Source organism: Nomascus leucogenys, unplaced genomic scaffold (assembly GCF_006542625.1).
Source record: "Nomascus leucogenys isolate Asia unplaced genomic scaffold, Asia_NLE_v1 001578F_31141_qpd_obj, whole genome shotgun sequence".
In the NCBI taxonomy this organism is placed as follows: Eukaryota; Metazoa; Chordata; class Mammalia; order Primates; family Hylobatidae; genus Nomascus; species Nomascus leucogenys.
The window spans coordinates 6,837-29,540 of NW_022097956.1; the positions used below are offsets into that span (position 1 = coordinate 6,837).

Genomic DNA, 22,704 nt, shown 5'->3' on the forward strand with positions numbered 1-22,704 from the left:
GTGTAGGAGGCACTCTCAGACACTGGCTTGTGCAGCGATTCTGGAACATGTCTGAATGTCAGGCTCAGGGGAGCATTTTAAAAAATACAGACTCCTGGATACAGTGATTTGGGTTCTGTAGATCTGAGCTGAGGCGTGGAGGTGGAGGGGCAGGAATGTGCAGTTTGGAGCCTCTGACAGTTCTGATGCATAGACAAGTTTAAGAACCTGGGGTTGATACAACCCCCTCACCAAGAGTCAAGAAAACTAGAACTTAGATGACAGATGTGTTTCTTGTATAGTAGGAAGTGACAGTCAAGATTCAGATTTGAACCCAGGTGGGCCTAGCCACCAACATTAGACTGCCCCTCTTGGGAGGAGAAGGCCAACTTCAACACCAACCATATCTCTGGAGGTGGGACTAATGTCTGAGCCTGGGACTAACAGAAAAAGCCTCAAGGCAAAAGATGGACTTAAATATATAAATGTAGTTGAAATTTCTGGAAAACTCACTTCCAAAAAAATAAAAATCCATGAAAAATAAAAAGGATAGCAAATTAGAAGCAGTATTTGCAGCAAATAATACAGAGCGTTAATAACCTATCATCTATCCATCTATTTGTTCTCTCTTTTTTTTTTTTTTGTGAGATGGAGTCTCGCTCTGTCGCCCAGGCTGGAGTGCAGTGGCGCGATCTCGGCAACCTCCGACTCCCTGGTTCATGTGATTCTCCTGCCTCAGCCTCCCGAGTAGCTGGGATTACAGGCACACACCACCACACCCAGCTAATTTTGTAATTTTAGTAGAGACAGGGTTTCACCATGTTGGCCAGGATGGTCTCGATCTCCCGACCTCATGATCCACCCGCCTCGGCCTCCCAAAGTGCTGTGATTACAGGTGTGAGCCTGTAATCTCTTTACCTTGATAGTCCATTCAACTGGCTCAAGATATCTTCCAGGTTTTAATTGGCTAAGTAAGCAAAGAGCTTAACTGTGCACACAATAATTAGTAAATGAATATTTAATGGAGAATGTTTAATCTGGTCAGTAAGGCTTTAAAATGTAAATTAAAACAGTGTACCATTTAAAACTATATTATTATATATGTACATATTGTCAAAGTCAAAATAAAAATGTAGAGATGAATCTCTAAATTTAACATTTTATCTCAGAAGCAACATTGCAATTTGGGGCATACACACAGACTGGGTGGTCTTTAGTACAGCCAAAGAACAAAGAGATGTTTGGGGGTTTTATGAAAAGGAGAATTGTTTTGAAAGATAGTTCATTGGTGCTAGTAAGGTTTTGGGGATGCCAAGTGCTGACTGGTGAGTGAAGGTGGTGGGTAAAGCTAGCCTTAGAGTTGCAGCAGGTTGTTTCAGTAACCATCAGATAAAACTAGTTTCAGGTTTCAAGAGGCAGTTTCAGCAGCCAAGCTTGTGGAAAATGTACTTATTGAAGCGAAGTTATGTGTCCCAAGTGCTTTTCCCCCCAACCCATTGACTCTGATTTAGTTGATGGCAAGAATGACCCAATTTGTACAATCAACTTTCACAATATATACATATATAAATTTGTAGGAAAGGATTGGGAAGGATATACATGGTGGCAGAATTGTCTAATTTTCTTTTAATATCCATTCTTTCCCCCTTAAAAAAAATTAAACAAGCACTTGTATTATGGGGGGAGCTGGGGTTGGAGAAGCTGCAAAATGCTCAGTTTAAAAACTACACTGCACAGCCTCCCTGTGGATAAGGGTGGCCAATTAGAAATAAACTGATATCAGGCCGGGTGCAGTGGCTCACGCCTATAATCCCAGCACTTTGGGAGGCCGAGGTGGGTGGAGCACCTGAGGTCAGGAGTTCGAGACCAGCCTGGCCAACATGGTGAAACCCTGTCTTTACTAAAAATACAGAAATTAGCCGGGCGTGGTGGTGCACGTTTGTATTCCCAGCTACTTGGGAGGCTGAGGCAGGAGAATCACTAGAACCGGGAGTGGAGGCTGCAGTGAATCAAGATCGTGCCACTGCACTCCAGCCTGGGCAACAAAGTGAGATTCCATCTCAAAAAAATAAAAAAAAATTTAGAAAAGAAATAAAGCGATATCATAGGGTAGGGGGACTTTAGGGAAAGCTCTTTAGAGAGAGGCTGATTCATCTGGGAAAAACCATGGCATTGCTCCTCCAGCCTTCTCCTTATTGCCTAGAATGCAGGCATGATGGCTGGAGCTCCAGAGACAACATTAGTCTACGTGGAGACCTTAGGGACGAAGCCATAAACTGAAAATGGGTTCTTCATGACTAATGAGCATGGGCCCACCATGCTAGCCCTGAAATGCTATGTGCAGACTTCTTTTACGTGAAGAAAACAAATCCTATCTTGTTTAAGCCTATGCTATTTTGGTTTTCTGTTATATGCAATTGAACCTAAACTTAACTGATACACACACCAAACCTCTGTGGAAGTGTAAATGGGACTTTCACACTTTAGTTTTTTTTTTTTTTTTTTTTTGAGACGGATCCTTGATCTGTCACCTAGGCTGGAGTGCAGTGGCACCATCTCAGCTCACTACAAGCTCCGCCTCCTGGGTTAATACCATTCTCCTGCCTCGGCGCCCCCACCCAGTAGCTGGGACTACAGATGCCCGCCACCACACCCGGCTAATTTTTTGTATTTTTAGCAGGGATGGGGTTTCACCATGTTAGCCAGGATGGTCTCGATCTCCTGACCTCGTGATCCACCTGCCTCGGCCTCCCAAAGTGCTGGGATTACAGGCATGAGCCACTGTGCCCGGCCCACACTTTAGTTTCTATGCTATGCTCTTGCTTGCATTTATTATTTTCATCTTTTCCAGTAGACATGTGTTTGTGTATTACTTGTATAAACATCTGTTTTGGAGTGCCAGCCCCACCACTCCCTAGCTCTGTGGCCCTGTGCAGTCAATTTCTCTGAGCCTATTTCCTCATGTAAAATGGGCATGATGATAATAGAACTTATCTCATTTGGTTATTGCAGAGCTTAAATTAGCTAATGTACATAAAATTCTTGGTACAGTGTGTGGCTTACAGCTACTGCTGTACTACATTTTGCTACCACCTAGGCACTGGTGGTGGCAGAACCAATTAGAAAAACCCAGGACATGTTGTTGAGTAAAAAAGCAGGTTGCAAAACTGGCATGGGGGTGTGATCCCTTTTGTGAAAAATTATTTTTATGTCTACATCTATATGTATATCTATGCACATTATACATATAGATAGATGTGTATATCCAGAGATGCCTGGAGGAATGGTTGGCCAAATGTTAGTAGTGGTAATTTCTGGGTAGTAGAATTTTTGCTTTCTTCTGAATGGTTGAAAGATAGCATGTATTAACTTTTGAGCAGGAAAATAAAAAAAAAAAGAAAGAAAGAAAAACCCTTTGGAAAACAATGTTCCAGTTATCATACCAAGAATCATTAAAGCCTTCATACCTTTTGACCTATCTCACTCTTGAGAATTGACCTGAGGAAATAATTCAAATGAAGGAAGAAGCCATATACACAAAAGCATGCACTACAGCAATATTTATTATAGGAAAATTGAGCAACCATGTAAGTGACTTACATTAGGGTAATGATGATTAAATTATTCACTCATTGGAACGTTGTGCAACAATTAGAATAAGATGATGACCATGTAGCAATGTGGAAAACTGCTTATGACAAGAGAATTGAAAAGGGCAGAATGCAAAATTAGATCTGGGCTAGGGTCACATCTGGGTAAAAATATGGCATGCATTTGGACTAGGACTGGAAGGGAACACAGGCAAATAAGGCAAATAAAAACAATGTAATTTGTTGGGACCACTGATTATGGGTGATCCTTTTTTCTTTTTCATTTAGAATTCTGTCCAATATTTCTATTTTTATTTGTTTCATAATAATAATTTTAAAATTGGCCTTAAAAATCCCCTCAGGGAGAAGGGGCAGCAGGGAGAGAAAGATAAAAGGGAGACCTAGGATTCTCCCAGGAGGGGGTCGGCTAAGTAAGAGAAACTCAGACGTAATGTACAAGACATGGAAATTAGACTGAGTTCCAGCTCAGTCTTCTACCTAGGTGGTCCCAGAGGTTGTATCCCCTTTGCTTTCTGACTTGGCAGTGATCAATCAGATGGACAAAACAGTTGCCAAGGCAGGACTGATGATAAAGCTAGGATCAAGAATGCTCTTTAGGCCAGGTGCGGTGGCTCACGCCTGTAATCCCAGCACTTTGGAAGACCAAGGTGGGCGGATCACGAGGTCAACAGATTGAGACCAGCCTGGCCAACATGGCGAAACCCCATCTCTACTAAAAATACAAAAAAAAAATGAGCCAGGTGTGGGGGCGTGCAATTGTAGTCCCAGCTACTCGGGAGGCTGAGGCCAGACAATCGCTTGAACCTGGGAGGCGGAGGTTGCAGTGAGCCAAGATCAAGCCACTGCATTCCAGCCTGGGGGACAGAGCAAGACTCTGTCTCAAAAAAAAAAAAAAAAAAAAAAAAAGAATGCTCTTCAAGTTGGAATCATCTGGAAAAATTGATCATGCTTGCTATTGATGAGGTTGAGAAAAGGCACTAGCAGGCTGGCAAAAGTGGTGTGAATTGGGCAGGCTTCCTGGCGGGTAGTATGGCATTGTGTATCCAAACAAAGGATGTGAAAATCCTTAGAGTCAGCAATTCCACTTCTTGAGATTTAACCTAAACCTAAGAAAATGATCAAACCATTGCATAAAAATATTTACATAACATGTTCATCACAGAGTTTATATTTATCAAAAATTAAGCGGGGTGCAGGAGCTCACACCTGTGATCCCAACACTGGGAGACTGAGGCAGGAGGATCACTTGAAGCCAGGAGTTCAAGACCAGCCTGGATGGCTGGGCGCAGTGGCTCACACCTGTAATCCCAGCACTTTGGGAAGCTGATCAGGTGGATCATGAGGTCAGGAGTTCAAGACCAGCCTGGCCAAGATAGTGAAACCCCATCTCTACTAAAAATACAAAAATTAGCCGGGCACAGTGGCAGGCACCTGTAATCCCAGCTACTCCAGGAGGCTGAGGCAGGAGAATCGGTTGAACCTGGGCAGCAGAGGTTACAGTGAGGCGAGATCACGCCAATGCACTCCAGCCTGGGTGATAGAGTAAGATTCCATGTCAAAAAAAAAAAAAAAAGACTAGCCTGGGCAATATAGTGAGACTGCATCTCTGTAAAAAATTTAAAAATTAGCTGGGCACGCTGGCGCGCTGGTGTGTATCTGTAGTATCAGCTACAAAGGGGTAGAGAACTGAGGTAGGAGGATCACTTGAGCCTGGGAGGTTGATGTTGAATTGTTTGAACCTGGGGGGCAGAGGTTGTAGTGAGCCAAGATTGCACCACTGCACTCCAGACTGGGCAAGGGAGCAAGACTCTGTCTCAAAAAAAGAAAAAAATAAAAAGGAACTGGAGGCTGAGTGCGGTGGCTCACACCTGTAACCCCCGTAATCCCAGCACTTTGGGAGGCCAAGGGGGGAGGATTGCTTGAGCTCAGGAGTTCAAAAGCAATGTGAGTTACGTGGCAAAACCCTGCCTCTACAAAAAATTTAAAAATTAGCCAGGTGTGATGGTTCCAGCTACTCAGGAGGCTAAGGTGGGAACATTGCTTGAGTCCAGGAGGTTGAGGCTGCAGTGAGCCAGGACTGTGCCACTGCACTCCACTCTAACCTGGGTGACAGAGATGAAAAAAAAAAAAAAGAAAAAAGAAAAAAAGAAGGAAAGAAAGAGAAAATAAAAGAAACTGGGAAAAAAACATTTTTTGCCATAACCATGCATTACCACACTATGGAGCCACACTGTGATCCCAACACTGAAAAATTGGATCTAGATATAAATTTACCATGGAAAGACACTCAGTACATATTAGATAAGACAAGAAAGCTTCAAAGCAAGATGTGTATTATCCCATTTTTGTAAGATTGTGTATCTAAATACATTAATTTGCATATCAGAATTTCTGCTAAGATACACACCAGAATCTTAACAATGGCTAATCTTTGAATGGTGGGATTACAAACTGAATCAGACAGTTTAGTCTCAATTATGGTGCAGCAACCACTGGAAAGTCTACTGGTCTACAATGGCAGGGGTTAATTTCTCTCTACTGTTCATGTCTATTGTGGCTGGCTGCTCTGACCATCTTCTTCACCCTGGGACCTAGGCTGACAAACCAGCCTCCATGTGAACATTGCAGGTCACTGCAACAAACAGCTGATGGACCACCCACCGGCTCTTACAACCAGTGCCAGGCAAGTTTCGTGGCCCTTCCAGGTTCAACAAGGTAGGGGTATGTAATCCTCCCCAGGCCCTCAGGTGAGGCTCATGCCAAGGAGGGGTAGCAAACATTTTGGACATGATACAATCTACCACACAAGTGATTTCATTCTATTATTTAAAGTTCTTTTCTTTGCAGAAGGGTGTGAGAGGAGAGGTGAATGGTCTCACGGGCATGATGCCAGCTACGAGGGGCTGGCGAGCTGATGTGGGAGGATCACTTGAGCCTAGGAGTTTGAGGCTGCAGTGAGTTGTGATCGTAACATTGTACTCCAGCCTGGGGGACACAGTGAGACCCTCACCCTCCCTGTCCCTAAATTTGAGAGGTCTGGACTTTACCTAATTTAAGAGGCAGACCACTTGACCTGGACCTACAGCAAGGAGAAAACAACGATGGGACAGAAAGTTCTGGATGCCCAGAAGTGTTATGCCAGGCCTTCTACTTACGCTTACAGGACTTGAGTCGAGTTAGAGAGCCTCCACGAATGTCCCTATCTGTAAGATGGAAATGAAAAGAGCTGTCCTGTCGACCTCACACAATTCGGCAGCGGGGAGGGGTGGCTCAGTTGGAGGGCATTCAAATGATCAGTGCTCTGCCTGCACGCAGAGGGTTTGGTGCTTCAAGCTGTAACCACATACCCACATGTACTATAAGTCCCCAACTTCATCACCAAAGGGGGTTGTTCACCCCTTTTACTGCATCCATGTAGGGCAGGTGAAAAGATGACAACCCAGGTCCCACTACGGGGGAGGAGAAGCCCCCTGATGGATGAGTCATGGAAGGGCTAGGATGTGGAATGAAGGCCCCCTTCCCACTTTGTCACAGGACACTGGAAATAGCCATGTCCCCCTTTCCTCCTGCCCCCAGCTCCTGGCATGGAAGGCAAGAAATGATTGTAATCAGGGGTTCCCAAAAGGGAATGATCATTAGGGCCATCTATGAGCATTGAAAAACTAGATTCCCGGGCTCCACCTCCAGGAGCTTCTGATTCATCTGGTGAAGGAAAGACCAGACTGAGTCACAGAAGGTGATCTGTGCCATCCCCACTTGGCCCTGGCTCCTACCCAGCTCCTCTGCACGGGCCTTATGAGGTGTCGTGGCAGGGAGGGCCCGGACGTCTCAAGTGGCACAAGCCCTGGCAGCTGGGAGAAACCTGAGTGGCCCCAGGTTATCTGATGGCACACCTGCCTCGGCCCCGTGCTCGCTTCTTGAATGTCAAGATCAGGGGAAGTCTCAGGAAGCAGCTCCCCGAGCAGCACGGGTCACCCCACAGGCTGCCCCAGGGCCAGGCTTTCCAGTGCAGCAGGGGCAATGGAGGTGGTAAGAAAAGGGTATCTCCTGTCCTGCTCCTAGTCCCTCCGAACCAAACATGCCCCTGGCTCCCATGACCTGCCTGCACACCTTGACTGAGAAGCCTGGAATTAATCTCTTTACACATCTGTCAACATGGCAGTGAGTGCCTTGAGGGCCAGGACAGGTCTTGTTCCTCCCTGCCGTCCAGTGCAGTCCCTGGCACACCATTTGTGCTTGCTTAATATTTCATGAATAAAGGAGAGGTAGTAACACTTACCATGTTACCACAGGATCAAGGAAGGACTGATATTCACACCCACTGGGCACAGGGAAACGCACGTGCTTACCTGAGAGGTGGGGAGGCCCCATTCTTAGTCACTCAGCTAGAGGCTGAGCTTAGCATGCCTCATTTGGCAGTGATACTAGATTACTTCTGGCATCATGGTACCCTATGACATAAGGTATGAAACTTATGGAGCCTCTTCCCAGGAAAATGCCCCTCCCCACTCCCTCTGTCTCACACATATAACATACAACTTCCAGTTAAGAGTATCACCCCTTCACCAGTCACAATGGCTCACATCTGTATCCCAGCACTTTGGGAGGCTGAGGTGGGAGGATCACTTGAGCCCAGGAGTTTGAGACCAGCCTGGGAAATATAGGGAGACCGTATCTCCACAAAAACTTTAACAATTAGCCAGGCATGGTGGTGCACACCTGTAGTCTCAGCTACTTGGGAGGCTGAGGTGGGAGGATCGCTTGAACCTGAAAGGTCACAACTACAGTGAGCTGTGGTCATGCCATGGCATTCCAGCTTTGGCGACACAGTGAAGCTGTCTCAAAAAAAGAAAAAAAAGTATCATCCCTTTAAAAAATGGAAAGCTCTTTTTTAATGGAGAAAGGCTAAAATTATCTATAATGATGATATGTAGTTAATGAATTTATTTATTTTGAGATGGCGTCTCGCTGTCACAGGCTGGAGTGCAGTGGCACAATCTCGCTCACTGCAACCTTCGCCTCCCGGGTTCAAGCGATTCTCCTGCCTCAGCCTCTCGAGTAGCTGGACTATAGGCGCATGCCACCACGCCCAGCTAATTTTTGTATTTTTTTTTTTTTGGTAGAGAAGGTGTGTTGCCATGTTGGCCAGGCAGGTCTTGAACTCTTGACCTCAAGTGATCCACCTGCCTCAGCCTCCCAAAGTGCTGGGATTACAGGTGTGAGTCACTGTGCCCGGCCTGATGTCTACAACTTTTAAATTATTCAGAAAAAAAATTATACAGACATCTAAAGATGAGGTAAATGTGGCCAAAAATTAACAATTGATGAATCTATAGGGTAACCACAAAGTATGGAAACTTTTTTTTTTTTAAATTTTTTGGAAGCAGAGTCTGCTGTGTTGCCCAGGCTGGTCTCAAACTCTTGGGCTCAAGTGATTCTCCCGTCTTGGCCTCCCCAAGTGCTGGCATGAGCTTGGCCATCATATTTTTCTATAGATTGAAGATGTTCTTGATGGCATTATGAATATTTGCCTATTTCCAGACTTACAGCTACATAGTAGACAAAGGATATAGGGCCTCCAATGAACTATTCTTTCATCTTTTCTGTAGGTCTGAAATCCTTCAAAATAAAATGTAGGGAGTGGGGGAAGGAATTTCAGCCCTAGGCTAAGCTTCTAGTCCTGAAATCAGGATTCCATGCTCTAGGAAGGAGCTCAAAGGAGAGGACCACAGTCAAGACAGGCTCCAGATGTGTTTATTAGGCTATTTAAATAGAACCATGTGACCATTTCTGTAGGTAAAAGGACAAAGAAGAATTACAAACACTTTGGGTCTTTCCTGAATTCTCTCCCCTTTCTCTGGTCAACTCCACCCACCTTCACTCTCAAAGGAAAGGCACAGGGGGAAGGAAGTCAGTGAGGGGACTCAGGAGAGTCTGCGTGGCTCCTACCACCCCACACATATTCTGGTTTCCCGAAGATAAGAGGCAAGGCTTGCTCTGATCTTTCCCAGTTCTCAGAGTCCAGCAGGCCGCTGTGCTGGACACATACATGGATCCACCAACATGTATCAGTCCTTCTGTGTTCTCTCCTGCATGGTAGAGGCTGGAAGCCTAAGAACTATATTCCTCAGAATTTCCTGCCAGCCAGGATTTGCTTTAAAGTCCACTAATGAGAGGCACTTCTAGAAACCATGATTCCTTTTCCAGCAGTGGCAGACAGAGGCATGAGGTTTTGTAGCATCTTCTGAGCACTTTCCAGTACATCATCTGCTTTTGTGCTGCTGGAAGCTGAGACCATCAGCAGGAGTTTTCTGTGCCTCCTGCACGTTGCTGATTTCTGACAGTTGCTACTGGCTTTCTCCAATTTTCACTTCTCTGTCCCTTTCAGTGGTTTTATAAATACTTCATTCCTATAGTAGATCCCTTCCTGCTTATATTAATAATACCTAGAGGGGACATGGTTTTCCTGACTCATCCAGCTGTCTTAGGACCTTACTCCAAAGTAAGGAAGGCTTCTCTTGGGGAGGTAATTGCCTGTAGAAAGATTTCCAAACACTGTTCATTATTTGATGCCAAAAAGGTAAACAGAAGCTGATGTGGGTGGTAGGCAATTCCCAGCCATGGAACACATGCTGGCCTGTGAGTCTGAGAAGCTGAATGGGATGCCGGTTCCCCGACCAGAAATGTCCTCCCATCTACCTCACTGCTGCCATTCCCCTGGGGATGCCAGGGCTGGGCAATGACCACATGGAGCAGAGACGGCACCCAACAATGCAGAAGAGATGTCTGCAGTACCGACCCAGCTCTCAAAACCCACCTGGCATTACCCTGGAACACAGGAACATTTTGTCATCCTCCTAGCACAGGGGAGGGGGTTCTCTGCTGCCAGGCCTCTTGGAGCTGAGGCAGGAGGGTCAGCAAGAGAGAGTCCAGCACAGCCAGACCCTCCCAGGAACACCGAAGGCCCCTGGAAAACCAAGAGGCCTGAAGGTGACTACTTCATCTTGCCAATTTCAAGCCCATCCCCCAGCAGGGCCAAGCCCCCAGCACCTGCAGGCCCCTCCTTACCAGTCAGTCTTTCTCACTTCTCCTGGGTCTGTGGAGAGCTGTAGTCAGGGCTCCTTGGGATGCCTCAGCCCCCTCTGCCCAGCACCCCCCAACACACCTGTGATCCAGCTAGAGTAGGCCCCGCTCAAGCAGCTCCTGCACCTCCTTGTTCGCTCCAAACATGTCCCACAGGGTCAGCTGGGGCTCAAACTGCTGCCAGTGCTGGTGAAGCCAGAGGGTCAGAGGTGGGGAGCTGGCCTGGCTACTCTGGGCCATGAAGTTGGGGTGTGGTGAGAGGTGGGGGAGGGTCCAGTCCAGCATGGAGATCTCAGCAGCTGACATGCGTGAAACCAGAACCAGGCCAATGGGCCAGCAGGGAGGAGGGCACCTTCACTCCTGTTCCACTGAGGCTGGAACCCAGCTTCCAGCCAAGCCAGGCCTTCCTCTATGCCTCCTCTCTTCCCTCCCCTCTCAGCCAGCTCTAGCCAGGGCTTTATGGCTCTGCCTTATCCAGAGCAGCTCTGGGTTTGCTTGATCGTTATCTACTGTGCTTCCTATGAGAGGTTTCAGTGCTCCCTAAAAACAAGTGGAAACCCTTTATCTATCTCTTGCTTCACAGAGCTCAGAAAATTGAGGTTGAGAGAGGTGAAAGGATTTGTGTCCAAGGCTGCAGTAAAACGAGGGCTGGAACTTGGGTCTCCGCAGCCCTGGTCTAGGGTTCTTAGCTATGCACCACTGCTCACTGCTTCTGCCCATCAGGCCTCAGCTGGACCCGGGCCCCACTTCTAGCTGCCAATCTCACAGAAATTGGAAGTATATGTGTGTGGGGGGGTGGCAGGGAGGGGGCATTGATTCTGCAAGACTTAGGAGGGAGTGGTGTGCAAGAATCCCAAGTCCTTACCTGGTGAGTGATCCCCACGTCGGTGCGTAGCCCCAGGGCCAAAACTTCCTCCAGCCTCAAAGAAAAATCATCAAGGAGTCTTAGACAGGAGGCCTGTGTTCCTCCCATTCTCCAAATTCTACACTGGGATGCATTTAGAAGAGGCTAACAGGGACCATACAGTATGTGGCAAGGCAGGGGCCAGGGCAAGACAGGAAATAAAAGATGTACAAATAGAGGTGGTCTTGGGGTATGGGGAGCCTGGGGGAGAGCCCTGTGCCCTTGGATGCTCACAGCTCCAGCCTGCCCAGGGGGACATGCTTCCGGGTGCCATGGCCAAACAGCATCACCTCCTTCATCCAGTTGTCAGGCTCCAGTGTCTGGATCCGAGCCTCCCGGGTGTGGCCTCCAGCCCCTGGGGCATAAATCGCCCATGGGCCCCTGACAACATCAACAACCATCCCCACATTAATGGGTGTTAATACTATGTGCTTACCAGATTTAAATCATGTGGTTCCTGGAGCAACTGCCTCTAAGACACTGGAAACGTAAATTCTTTTTCTTTTCTTTCCTTCTTTTTTTTTTTTTTTTGAGGTGGTGTCTCACTATGCTGCCTAGGCTGGTCTTGGATGCCTGGGGTCAAACGATCTTCCCACCTCAGCTTCCCAAGTAGCTCAGATTAGAGGCACGCGACACCAGGCCCTTTTTTGTTTTTTCTTTTTTCTTTTTTAAATCATCTATCCCAAAATGCCAAGACATATAAATTCTTGGGCTCTCCTCTAGCCCTGTCCAATTGGGAATTCTGAGGTGGGGTCCAGCAGCCTGGCTTTTAACAAGCCCTCCAGGAGATTCTCATACACACTAAAGGCTGAGAACCGCAGTGCAAGGTGCGACATTAAGCCCCTTACAATTCATGCTCAACGGTTCTATAGGGAGGTATTATTTTTTGCCACATTTTACATATGAGAAAATAGAGGCTTGGAGAGGTTAATGTGGCCCAAGTTCACACAACCACGACATTCCTCTCCTGAGTCATCTTTTCTGTAGTTCACGGGACTCACCAGGCCCAATGCCAAGGTACTGACCACACTGCCAGTAAGTCCAATTGTGGGTACTGAGCGCTCCCTGCGGGGAGGGAGGAAATAGTGCAGAGTGAAGAGGGCGGGCCTCGTTTTTGACTCAGGTAAGGGGCCCCAGGTTAGAATGTCCCACCATCTCAGCCAGGATCCTTCTCTTCAGAAGGTCACAATGCCCCGGTCACACTGCAGTCTGCTCATCCTCCACCTCCAGCCATCAGCCCCAGAACTTACATTCCGGGCAAAGTTGGAGACCTCATACTGGTGGAAGCCAGCCTCCCGAAGAACGGCCCAGCCCCTCTGGTACATCTCAGCTGCGAGCTCCGGGTCAGGGGCTGGAAGGGCACCCCGCTGCACCTGGGCGAAGAGTGCGGTTCCCCGCTCCAGGGACAGCTGGTAGAGGGAGAGGTGGTCGTCACAGTGGTGCGGCAGTTCCTGCAGCTGCCCAAGCCACGGCCCCACCTGCTGTGCCGGCAGCCCCAGCATCAAGTCCACAGACACGCGCCCGGGAAAGAGGCGCCGGGCCTCTGCCAGCGTCCGCAGAGCATCGCAGGCCAAGTGCGTCTGTCCCAATAGCCGGAGCTCAGTGTCATCTAGGGACTGGGAAAAGAGGGTGGGTGTAAGCATACCAGCAGCTCAGAGAGAGACAAGAACGCTCACCCCATTGTACACACTGATACAGGGAGAATGCAGCATGTGGCAGGCAGCCGGAAGGCAGGAGGGGGAAGGTCAAGCTGGCACCAACAGCTGCCATTCACAGAAGGGTCGCTATGTGCCAAGCTCTTTTATGTGGTGTCTAATTTAATCTTTGTAACCCTCCAATATTAGTTCTAATTTACCGATGAGAAAACTGAGGTTCAGAGGTGTTAAGTAACTTGCTCAAGGCCATACAGTTGCAAAGTTCGACCTGGAATTTAGGACTGTCTGACTCCAAAATCAACAGTCTCTATTTACTTTACTTTTCAATTTTAAATAATTCTAACCTATAGAAAAGTTGAAAGAAAATCACAAAAAAACCCTTCATCTAGATTCACCATTTGTCCATACTTGTTTCTCTTTAAACATACATACCTGTTATTATGCTGAATCATTTAACAGTAAATTATAAACCAGCACTGTCCAAAAGAACTTTCTGCAATGGTGGAAATGTTCGTATCTGTACTGTCCAATATGATAGGTAGTAGCCACATGTGGTTATTTAAATTTAAGTGAATTAAACTTAACTTACCACATTTCAAATGCTCACTAGTCTGTGGCTAGCGGCCACTATATTGAATAGCAGTTATAGATATTATACTCCCTAACCTCTAAATACTTAGGTGTGTATTTCCTAAAGAACAAGGACATTCTCTTACATAACTGCAATCCAATTACAGAGTTCAGGAAATGCAACACTGACACAACACCATTACATAATACATTGTCATATTCAAATTTGGCTAATGGTCCCAATAACATCTACTGTAGTAATTTCCTCCTTCTTCCCCAGTCAGGGGCCACACATTGTATTCAGCTGTCTCTTGTCTCCTTTAGATTCTCAGCCTTTCTTTGTCTCTCATGACATTGGCATTTTTGAAGAATACAGGCCAGTTGTTTAAAATGAAGAATTTAATGAATTTAAATAAATTATGATTATTTACGAATTATAATTATTTAAATGAATTATTTAAAATGAATAATTTCTAGAGATTGGTTGTATAACACTGTGCTTATAGTTAACAGTGCTGTACATTTAAAAACCTGTTAGGAGGGTAGATCTCGTGCTGTCTGTTCTTACCACAATAATTTTGTAAAAGTCTCTTAATTCAGGGTTTCCTGACGATTAGATTCAAGATATGCACTTTGGGGTAAGAATATCTTAGAAGTGATGTGTTTCTGTCAGCATATTCCATCAGAACAAAGCCCACAACCCGGAAGTCCTACGGAAATATCAGAGGTCAACCTGAGAGGACTAGGTTTCTCCCTACTTAAAAACCGTCAATGGCTCCCTATCATTACTAGGACAAAACCCACACTCCTTGGTAGGCACCAAAGGTTTTGGACTCTACCTTGCAGCCTTGTCTCCAGCCTCTCCAGTCACAAGGAATGACTCACAGCTCCCCCAAAACATGCCAGGCTCTTCCATGTCCTGTGTCGTTTCCTCCACACCCCCTCACCTGGTGAACTCCTCCTCTTCATTCAAACATCATCTCCTCCAGAGAAGTTTCAGTGATTTCATCAGAGTGACCTCCCTTCAGGCTGTACTCTAGAAGCCTTTTATAGAGACCCCCTTTACAGGTGACATTTACCATGCTGCAATAATTTGGCTACATGTCTGCATCCCCCGTGTCTCCAGTCATGTAGCAATCTTTTTTGACCACCTACTATGTGCCAGGCACTATGGTAAGTGCTCGAAATAGAAAAGCCACACCTGATCCCTTTCTCATAAAGTTTGTGGTCTATGACAGCAGCAGACAATTAAGGAGTTACAAAAGTGTCGCACTAGGCCCTCCTGTGTCCCTGGCACCCAGAAGGTGCTCAATGTTTGCCCAGTGAATGAATGTGACCAAAGAGGAGATGGCACTGAAGGGCGGGGTGCACTGGGATGGGGTGGGTGCCATGGGTTACCTGGAGGCCTATAGACAACCTGTTGACCCCTGCTGCCCCGAACTCTGCCAGTCTGGAGCCCGGAGCTGAAGTAGGATTAGCCTCCAATGTGACTTCCGAGTCTGCAGGCAGGTGGGCTGTCTGTGCCACAGCCTCCAGGACAGCAGCCAACGTGTGGGGACTGGCTAGACTGGGGGTCCCCCCACCAAAGAACACAGACTCCACCCTGGGGAAAGAGGATGGAGAAATGAGACCTGGGGGAGCCCTCTGGGTTGCCTGCACCTATCCCCCACCACTCCTCCAAATATTTCCAAAACGCTGCCTACAGCCCCCACTACCCACCATTGCACCCCGCTGAGCCGCAACAGCGTCTGCGCTTCGGTCACCAGACACTTCTGCATGCAGCCTCCTCCACGTGGCGAGGGATGTACTTGTTGAAGTTGCAGTAACTGCAGCGCTTCTCGCAGTAAGGCCCCTGGGGGCAATGAGTGCACGTGCGCGGTGAGAGCTGCCCTGGCCACTTCCAGGGTTCAGTCGCACACATCCCCGACCCCACCCCCACCCCTAACCCGAGGTCCTTCCACAGTAGCTAGGACATCTAAGCCACACAACTCCCCAAGGCAGGTCGCACTGGGGTGATTACATCCACTTCAATGTGAGAAAACTGAGGCTCACTCCTTTGTTACGCTGCCTCTTCCAACCAGCAGACGTCAGGAAGGAACTCAACCCAAGCTCTTTCTGGGATCATGTAAGTTTCATACAATTTTCCTATGGGCCATTTTCCCAGCTACCGAATCAGAACACCGCTCTTAAAAAAAAATTTGTCTTGCTAAGAGGAAAATTGTTATGAAATTTGAACCATTTGGTCAGAGTCGCCGAGCCGGTGAGTAGGAGAGACTTCAGGTTTCTGGACCAAGTCATTTCCCTGCCAAGGCACAAGGTCCCATCCCAGACCTCGTACGGGGGCACGGAAACACAGCAGGCGGGTTCACAGAGTGACAAACCGCCACCTGGGTTTTGGACCGCCACGGTCACAGCCACGGCTGCGGCCACACACCGTGGGCTCCGCCCCCCGCCCTACTCACGTGTACGTAAAGCGCCGCGCGCCGGCCCGCAGGCTCAGGACTCGGGGACTCTCCTGCGTTCTCCACGCGGCGGCTCCTCTGGGCCGCTCTGGCTGCTGCCGCCCAGACGCGGGCCCGGGCTCCGGGGAACGCCATGGCGCCCAGCGCAGCGCAGGGCACGGACCCCAACAGGAGACGCGAGCAGGGATCACTGTGCGTGCGCAGCCGGTGGAAGGAAGAGGGGCTGCGTGACCGCGCGACGAGAGGGCCCGGGCCCGGGGCTGCGGCGCTACCTGCCGGGCGCCCCGGCGCTCACCGCGGCCGCCTGTCGGTTCTTTCCCCAGGCCGCGGGGCGGGCTGCCTGCCTTTTGGCACCTTGTGCCCGGGCGAGTTCCCGACCCATCCAGGAGCTCTTAGATCGTTCAGTCAATTCCTTGACATTTGATGTGCCTGGCTCAGAACTGGGCGCTGGGGACATCTAGGTGCATAAAGCCAGGTTGCATTCTGACAGGAGAGAGGCAAGCCAACCGGCCAGGACAGGCAAGACGTGTTAATTCCGTGCCTGCTGGACACCGGAGCCGTGTGCCTCAGTGCTGTGAGGTCATCTGTTGTAAGAGTGTGGGAGTCAGTAGGGCAGAAGAGACACTTGGGCTGGATCTTTTAATTTCATTTACAAATATTTGGGAGAGGGGAGGTCTTGAACTCTTCGGCCTCAAGCGATCCTCCTGCCTCAGCATCCAGAATAACTAAGGATTACAGGCATGAGCCACCACCAGGGCTATGCACGGGATCTTGGAGGAGCAGAAAATCCCAGGGGCAATTGGCTTGGCCGGGAGAGTAGGCTGTTTTGGGTCAGGCCAACCCAAGCATCTGCAGGTGTACGTGCTGGGAGGACAGTCAGATGGTGTGTGCAGGAGAGAGGGGGAAGGCGCAGGGGAAGGCCTGGGGAAGCAGGCACCTGAACAACTGTCCCACAAAGCAGAAACATCATGGGCTTCAGAGGCAGGCGGTGCAGGACAGTTCTCCCAGTGGCCTTGAACTGACCTGGTTCTCCCCTCCTTTCTTGCTTGTAGTTCTCAAGAATAACTGTAGACGCCTGTAATCCCAGCACTTTGGGAGGCCGAGGCGGGCAGATCACTTGAGATCAGAAGTTCAAGACCAGCCTAGCCAACATGCTGAAACCCCGTCTCCGCCAAAATAAAAAATTATCCAGGCGTGGTGGTGGGCACCTGTAATCCCAGCTACATGGGAGGCTGAGCAGGGAGAATCCCTCGAACCTGGGAGGCGGAGGTTGCAGTGAGCTGAGACAGTGCACTGCACTCCAGCCTGGGTGACGGAGAAGACTCTGTCTCAATAAATAAATAAATAAAACTGTAGAGTGTGCAGAGAATGCAACATCCTGAGGGAAGGAAGGACTGGCCAGCACAGCCATGCTCTGTTCCAGTACCTCTAGAAAAAGGATGTCCTTCAGCACTTCAGCCCAACATGTCACATGGCCCCAGGGTATAAAACCCAGGGCAGAAGCCGGGCGCAGTGGCTCACTCCTGTAATCCCAGCACTTTGGGAGGCCGATGCGGGCGGATCACAGGTCAGGAGATTAAGACCATCCTGGCTAACACGGTGAACCCCATCTTTACTAAAAATACAAAAAACTAGCCAGGTGTGCTGGTGCGTGCCTGTAGTCCCAGCTACCCGGGAGGCTGAGGCAGGAGAATTGCTTGAACCTGGGAGGCGGAAGTTGCAGTGAGCCCAGATGGCGCCACTGCACTCCAGCCTGGGAGACAGAGTGAGACTGTATCAAACAAACAAACAAAAAACAGGGTGGGCTGGTTTCTGGGGCCCCTCAGCTTCAGTACAAGTCCAGCTGGCTGGGCGTGGGGCTCATGCCTGTTATCACAACAGTTTGGGAGGCCGAGGCAGGTGGATCACCTGAGGTCAGAAGTTCAAGACCAGCCTGGCCAAATGGCGAAACTCTGTTTCTACTAAAAAAAAAAAAAAAAGCTGGACACGGTAGTGCACACTGTAATCCCAGCTACCAGGGAGGCTGAGGCAGGAGAATTGCTTGAATCCCGGGGTTCACACCACTGCACTCCAGCCTGGGTGAAAGAGCGAGACTCCATCTCAAAACAAACCAACAACAAAAAAAAGTCGGCCATGTGCAGATAGCAGTCCATCCCCCATCTGCCTCAGCAGCTTTCCTGAGCCTTAGGGGTCCAGCTCCAAATGAATCCCAGCCTTCTGTTGTCCCTTAGTGCCAACCTATAGGTAATAAACACGTTGCATGTCACTTGTGTTTGCCTCGCTGGACTCAGCATTATGTAACTTGTGGGTGTTTGCCTCACTGGACTCTGACAAGTTGGTAACCAGTGTGCAGTGAACCTGCCTAACAGACAGCTGGCTTCTGATCCAGCTGTGTGACCTTGAGCAAGATACAGAACCTCCCTGAGTTTCTGTGGGTCATTCATGAAGTGGGACCAATGGCTACTTGAAAGGATTGTTGGGAAGATTGGGAGAGAAAATAATGTGAAAGTACCTGGCGTAGAGCCTGGTACTGAAAATACCCTAAACCTATGTTCATTTCTTAAAAAGTCAAGAGGAGGCTGCTGCTGCCTTGGGCAGGCACACTGGGAGGTAAGGGGGCAGGCATGCTGGGAGGTAAGGGGGCAGGCATGCTGGGAGGTAAGGGGCAGGCACGCTGGGAGGTAAGGGGGCAGGCAGGAGGCAAATTTCCATTCCTGTGAACTGGAACCTATGTGCCTTGGGAACCCAGCTGTTTTTATTTCTTGGGTCAAAGTAACAACCTGCTTTATCTGGCCCTGCCTACTAGGGATGCCCCAGGTTCACCAATCAAAACAAATAAAAAATAAAAATGAGGTTGGTTGGGAGGAAGGGGGCTGGGGAATGGCAGATAATAGTTAAAGAGTATGGGGTTTCTTTCTTAGTGATGACAATATTTAAAATTGACTGTGGTGATAGTTACACATATTGTGAATATACTAAAGACACTGAATTCTATACTTTTTTTTTATTTTATTTTATTTTTTACATATGCTGTATACGTTTATAAAATTGGATACATGTAAAAGTAAAAACACATGAACAATTAGGAAAATATTTACAATATATATGACAAACAAAACTCTAAATTCTTAATGTATAGACTCCTACATATTAAAGAAAAAGACCAATAACAATAGAAAAATAGGCAGATGTACAGCAAGTACACAGAAAAGGAACACGAATGAATTTTAAACATAAAATAATGCCAAACTCATTTGTAACAAGATAAATGCAAATTAAGGCCCTGAGACACAATTTTTCACCTGTCAGAAATTAAAGTCTGCTTAACACTGAGTGGATGAGGCAGAAACAGGGACTCTAATATACTTTGGATTATAATGTGTAAATTAGGAACAATTTGTGTAATAGCTTTCAAATTAAAAAATGTTTTATACTATTTGAGCTAACAAGTTCCATTTCTAGTAATTTATTCTGCAGACCACACTAGCACCTCTTGTACAAAGATGTTCATTAAAGCATTGTTTGCCATAGAAAATACTGGAAACAGACAATGTTACTAGTAGAGGATTAGAAGTAAATTATGGTTTAGCAATAAAAGACAACACTATGCAGCAGTCAAAATGAGAAAGTCTGTGAGTGTCTAGTTAGACATACTGTTAAGTTTTTTTTAAGCAAGATGCAAAACACTACATAGGGCATGTTGTTATTTGCTATATATAAAAATATATAAATAGGGCCAGGTGCAGTTGGCTCACGCCTGTAATCCCAGCACTTTGGGAAGCCCGAGGTGGGCAGATCATGAGGTCAGGAGATCAAGACCATGCTGGCCAACATGGTGAAACCCCCATCTCTACTAAAATACAAAAAAACTAGCCAGGGGTGGTGGCGCGTGCTGTAATCTCAGCTACTGGGGAGGCTGAGGCAGGGAAATCACTTAAACCCAGGAGGCGGAGGTTGCAGTGAGCTGAGATCATGCCACTGTGCTCCAGCCTGGTGACAGAGTAAGACTCCGTCTCAAAAAAAATCTCTGTCTCTATACATATCTATATAGATAACTATATAGATATATATATGCCAGATGTGGTGGCTCACGCCTGTAATCTCAGCACTTTGGGAGGCTGAGGCGGATGAATAGCTGAGGTCAGGAATTCGAGACCAGCCTGGCCAACATGGTGAAACCCTGTCTCTACTAAAAATACAAAAATTAGCGAGCATTGTGGCACATGCCTGTAATCTCAGCTACTCAGGAGGCTGAGGCAGGAGAATCACTTGAACCCAGGAGGTGGAGGTTACAGTAAGATGAGATAGCACCACTGCACTCCAGCCTGGGCAACAGATCGAGACCCTGTCTCAAAAAAAAATTTTAAAAAAATGTATATTACCCATTCATATCTATACGTGTGTGTGTGTGTGTGTGTGTGTGTGTGTGTGTAGATCCTCTGAAAGGATGTTAAAATGGAAAGAGTATCCCTGCTTCTACCTAAGGCCAAGCCCTCCTCTTGTGCCCTGTTCCTATCTCCTCTTACCGTCTCAAGGACTTTATTTTTGAAATGATCTGCTTTCTTCCTGGAATTCTATACTTTAAATGGTGGATTGTCCCAGCACTTTAAGAGACTGAGGCAGGAGGATTGCTTGAGCCCATGAGTTCTAGACCAGCCTAAGCAACATAGCAAGATCCTGTCTCTACGTTTAAAAATTAGTTAAGACATGGTAGCACATTCCGACAGTCCCAGCTACTCAGGAGGCTGAGGTGGGAGGACTGCTTGAGTCCAGGAGTTCGAGGCTGCAGTGAGCTATGATCATGTCACTGCAGTGAGTCACTGCACTCTAGCACTGCACTGTCACTGCACTCCAGCACGGGTGACAGAATGAGATCCTGTCTCTAGAAAATGGGGGAGGTGGGAGTGAACTGGAGAGTATGTGAATTACATCTCAATCAAGCTGTTATATATATAAAAAAAGAATACTTCTTGCTAGACTAATCTGGCAACAATGTGAAAAAGAATTAAATTAGAGTAGCTTAAAAATAAAAAATTGGGGCCAGGCACAGTGGTTCATGCCTGTAATCCCAGCACTTTGGTAGGCTGAGGCAGGCGGATTGCTTGAGGTCAGGAGTTTGAGGATCAGCCTGGCCAACATGGTGAAACCTCGCCTCTACTAAAAATACAAAAATTAGTTGGGTGTGGTGGTGGGTACCAGCAATCCCAGCTACTTGGGAGGGTGAGGCAGGAGAGTTATTTGAATCTGGGAGGCAGAGGTTGCAGTGAACTGAGATTGCACCACTACACTCCAGCCTGGGTGACAGGGCAAGACTCCATCTCAAACAACAACAACAACAACAACAAAAATGGGTTGGTATCTCAAAGGGATACCAAGGGTGAGGGTTAAATTAAGTATATAATCCACATCAAGGTGCTCTGCATTCTCAATGACAAGGAATAGGAGGTCTGAAAGTGCTAGTTTCCCTCAGTGTCTTCCCTTCTCCATCCCGTAGTAGCTGCCAAGAGAGCCCACCAGCAAGAGGCCAAAAAAAACCAGAAGCTCTTTATGCCAAATCACAAGGACAGACAGGGGAATGTGGGGGATGGACAGGAGGAGGGCCTGGGCGGACTCTTCCTCCCGCTTTATTCACAGATTTAGATGTCGTTCCATCTGCTCTCGAAGTTTGAATTTCTGGATCTAGAGGAAAGAAAAAGGAGTTAGGGTGACGAGCTGCCTTGGTTCACCCAAGAATAAGGGGTTTCTCAGGCTCTTAGTGCCAAAACAGGGAAAGTCCCCAGGCAAACCAGGATTAGGTGACCTGGCCACCCTACTGCCAGCCTCTCCACACCCATTGCTGGAGGAAACAGAGGTGGGGCCCTGTGGGGCCCCAGAGCCCAGGCTGCCCTCCCCAGTCTCCTCCACCTTACACACCTTTCCTGAAATGGTGAGGGGGTAGTTTGTGACGAACACGATGTACCTCGGAATCTTGAAGTGAGAGATCTGCAGACCAGAGGGAGGGAGGTAAGGCGTGAGGCTGGGCAAGCTCACAGGGGTATGGGAAGGGGACCAGGGGCTGGCCTGGCCGGGAGTCAGCTTCGTCAAGGGCAGAGCAATCCCCACCCCAGGCTGGTTGGCAGAGGAGTGGGTGAGCAAAGAACCGAGCAGCATCAGCTCGGTTGGGTGGAGGCTCCCACCTTCCCTTTGCAGAAAGCTTTGATCTCCTCCACTGTGGTCTCCTCCCCGTCCTTCAGCCGAATGAAGGCACAAATCTCTTCCCCCATCCGATCGTCCTTCACTCCCACCACCTTCCAGGGCCACAGAAAAATATCAGACATCACCGTGTTCACGTGTGTTTCTTGTTTCTGGGGGCTCACCTGAGCCAGGCGCCTCACCTGCACTTCCTGCACCTTCGGGTGCGTGTGAAAGAAGTCCTCGAGCTCTGCGGGGTAGATGTTCTC

The 22,704-nt window shown here is 47.9% G+C and overlaps 1 pseudogene; it reads right to left on the minus strand.

Annotated features, from left to right (window-relative positions):
• Positions 1-9,819: 9,819 nt before the first annotated feature.
• On the minus strand, positions 9,820-16,458 carry LOC115834409 (annotated as a pseudogene).
• Positions 16,459-22,704: the final 6,246 nt, after the last annotated feature.